This window comes from Cylas formicarius, unplaced genomic scaffold (assembly GCF_029955315.1).
Source record: "Cylas formicarius isolate icCylForm1 unplaced genomic scaffold, icCylForm1.1 PGA_scaffold_6__28_contigs__length_40554024, whole genome shotgun sequence".
Taxonomy (NCBI): domain Eukaryota; kingdom Metazoa; phylum Arthropoda; class Insecta; order Coleoptera; family Brentidae; genus Cylas; species Cylas formicarius.
In genome coordinates, this window is record NW_026844347.1 from 5,281,539 (window position 1) to 5,285,781 (window position 4,243).

Consider the following 4,243-nt stretch of genomic DNA (forward strand, 5'->3'; position numbering starts at 1 on the left):
GACGTGACTATGTCATTGATTAATTGATTAATGGTAATAATGGCAATACCAACCGAGGACAGTTTCTATCTATGGTTGGCCGTATAAGCTACCCTCCATTCATGTCCGATTGCGCTGGTTGTGCATCTTAAATACCCACTGAAGCGGGTCTATTCCGTACAATTCGATGTCATCGGAACATCAGAGACGTGGCTTAACTATGATTGAAGCCATGAAGCATATTATCTGGGTACAGGATAGCGCGCCACTGCAAGATTCTAGAGGCGTCGGCTCTAAGTGATCACCATGAGAGATAAAGGTGGACGGACCTCTCATCAAACACAACTCCAAGATATCTTAATGTAGTGAGTCTAAATTCGAGCCGTTTATAGAGTAATTGAAATAAAGTGGATTTCTTAATCGGGAGTAAGAAACGACATGATGAGATAAAACAATTAATCCTTTAATAGATATAAAAGGAAAAGCACAGATCTAAAATGACAGAAGTAGAACATGTTGAAAGTTTGTGATTACTGCTGTCACCAATATGGTAATCAGTCATCCGAGACAGTGTTTATGCCCCTCATTTAGCTCTGCCCCCTTCAAACAATATAAAAGCAGGTACACAGTAAAATGGGAGCCAGTTTCAGTCAAGCTCTGAAGATGCCAACTGAATGGTTGGCGAAACGTTAGCTAGTTCGACTCAACAAAAACCGACGCAGGAGGAATCCAGAAGTTTTATAAAAAATATTACAGTAGCCTGTAAAGTTTCTTTGAAGAATATGCAATGTATTTGTGATGTAGAGTGAAAGATTTTTTCAAAATTCCTTTCAATACATTTTCATACTTTCCAAAATATAAATAAAATATGTGTAACCACTACTGTCATGATTTATTTTTGAAAATAGGATAAATGATACTGATCAGTTATCTATACTTCGGGCCTACTATTAATCCATTGACTTTTCCAGTTCGTTTTGTAGACAAAATGCAACTAATAATTAGCAACTAGAATTAGAACACTCGTTTTTACTTACTGCACACTAAACTAACTACAGAAGGAATTACGGTTGTCTCTTTATTTACACTTCCGACACTTCTAAATCTCATTCCTTTATTTGCGACAAACAGATCCGTATTATACCTAGCTGTTTTTGAGAGATGATGATAATCCATTTTGGTTTTTGGAAGATTTTTGGATTCTAACATATTTCTAACACATTGTTTTGTTATTAGAGTTTGCCTATGAGACATTGTGATATGCTTTGAAAATTGGAATATTGGAGTGGTCTGTAAAAAGAGTCGCTTATAGAATATGACAAATTTCGTACGTCATGATTAAAAAAATATTTTGCCTGGATTTTGAATGTTTTTGTTACTCCTATAATAAAACTTGTAGCTGATTTTCATCGCCCAGCACAGTTTTGAGTCGATTTTTTGTTGTTTGTTGTTTAGAACTATCCCACTTTCAAGATAGTACACAACTGATGCAAGTCTTTTTCGGTTTTTGATCTGATCTAACATTTTTTTCATCGCATGATCTTAAATTTGATGATGGTTTATGGATAGACCCCCTATATTACCTACTACTATTTAAAATGGCATTATCATGATTATTATTTTTGAGCACTCTGAAGCTACAGTAGGTAATATCAGCAAATTCCTGTAACACAAAACAGACATGTTTTTGCCAAAAATTTATTCTAAAATTATCCTTACCGTTTGGTAATCGAAATATTAACACGATTAAAAAAAAATGTCCATGATTTTTTACCTATAACAGGTATATTTTTTGGGACTCAATGTTTTTTTATTTATTTGTAACTATAAAAGATTGAGATTTTTGCACTACCTTAAAAACAAAATGCAATGCGATAAAATAATTTTCAGTTTAAGCGGATATTACGTAATTTAGACTATTTAGCAATGTTTACTTTACCGCTGTATTTTTAAAGCAAATCTAAGCCGACCATGCGAGTATATAATTAGAATTCCAATGATAAACATATCGAAAAAATTTGCCGATTGAAAACTGTGATTTGAAAATGCCGGAAATTTATACATTGGAGATTAATTTTCAGATAAAATAATTTGGAAAGATAAATTTTTATTACCCTATCGGCGATTACCGTCGGCGATTTTCCTTTCAGACTAAATTTATTACTTTTAACGAATTATTCGAATATATCTAGTATAGTTGTATAGATTTTCGAGCTTCGTTACAATGTATGTTCAAAATTCTCTTATAATGTACATGAATTAACAGTTACCAATTCTTATTTTGTTTGTTCTGAAAATTTCTGTGGTGCTGTTGAGAACTAGTTTAGCAACGTCTGAAGTCGGAACAAACCTTCCATTGTTCGTGTTATTCAGTCCGTACCGGATTTCTTAGTCTTGGTTCTACGGAGTGCGTGAGATTCATTTAAGGCTAATTGGAGTGGAAGAAAACACTGAACGTAGATTCTACTAGTCACACCCTTGTTATACCAATGTGAAGGTCCAGCGAGAGTGAGTTTTTATCTGCTGGGTAAAACCAATCAAGAGGCAGCGAGCTACACCAAGGAGTCTAATCAGACAGATCAACCTAGATAAACCTTTATTAACTATGGTCCTTTGAGTCCTAATCCGAATCTAAATCAAATGTTAGTCTTGTGTTTTTTGGAACTTCAAAAAATTATTTCTCCAACCTTTTTTAAAACTTTTCATTTTCAGTTTTATTTAATTTTTAAAACTAGACCAATGTCCTGAAATTCTCAAAAAATACTTATTTACGATATTTTATTTCTAACCAAAATTAACCACTGAGCTTTATAACGGATGGCGCACTATTCGGAATTTCAATTTCCAGGTAAATCAGGAGGTTAAATAAATACGAAATCTATATATGGTATGTGAAATAACAAAGGTTCGTTTCGTTTGCTGCATATAAAATGAAATTAAACGTCAAATTGTCAATGGTACCTTCTTGTGATGGATCCTAAGGAAGAAAATAGTTTTTCTGCATTTTTTGCATCCTGTAAATACGAAAAACTTAGGTATTTGTCTTTTTTGTAATAATGAATCAATGAGGTACTAGACAACCAACAACATAATTTGAAAATTTAAAGGACGCACTAAAATCTGACGACAATGTCGAGCATGCGAGCGTCCCTTTCTTGCATTATGGATTTTTGAGTTCTTAAGGCCTTAAAAACGTGCGAATAAAATTCTGATTTTTTGTAGACCGATTATGATTATTTTTTAGCCGTACCTTTAATTAATTCGATAAAAAATGTGAACCGAGCCTATTTGAAACCATCCTAATCATACAAAATGCTAAAACCATAAAGACAAAGATTTAATTTTTTTGGATCGCTCGGGTATCTATCTGCGTTAAAACGATTTTTTTGTTCCTTTTCCTCATTCAAAACTACATAGCTTCAATAATAAAAGTTGCCATTAGTGCCGATTTAAGTTTGATCACACTGTATAGTATAGGGACAAATAATTATGGGGATACTCGTATGGTGAAACAGGAATAAATGAACAATAATAGGTTCCTATGACAGCATCAAAATCGAAAGCTCCGTAGGGATAGAGGTGTCCTCCCATAACCGAAAACCGGGGAAATTTGTGGATAAACTGAATACCAAATTCTAGTTAATTTAAAAAAAGTCTATAGATAATTTATATTACCGCGGAAATATAGAATACGCATTCAAAGTAAATAACGAATGGAATGTTCGACACAACGTGTGTGTCTATCTTTTTATTACCACAGCTTGATAAACCGCCAATATCTAATTTTAACTAAGAATATGTTCTAAAGTGCTATTTTTGAGTAAAAAATAGGTGAATGTTGTAAATACACTCAAAATTACAAGACGTAAGTAAGCAAAAATTGTGTTAACTGGTTTCTAAAGTTTTTATGAGTTCAAACAGACAGATTGAAACGTTTGCGTAAAAGAAGGACTAAATAAAATTGAATACTTGAAGTTACATAATATGTAATTTTTTTCCCGAGCTAAAGCTTTTTATAAATACTATATTACTGCCAAAACATTTTCAAATATACATGAACCAAATTCGACAAGTAGTAAGTAAATGATAAAAAACATATGCCGTTCAAAAATTTCGAATGTTTGTGCGTAGGTTTTTAATCTACCAAAATAAACATCAACACAATAGACTATTTTTACTTTTTTACTTTGAATGGGACACTATTTATAACTATTTAAATAGGATGTAAAATTTAGGGGCTAACAATAATAAATAATGAATTTCA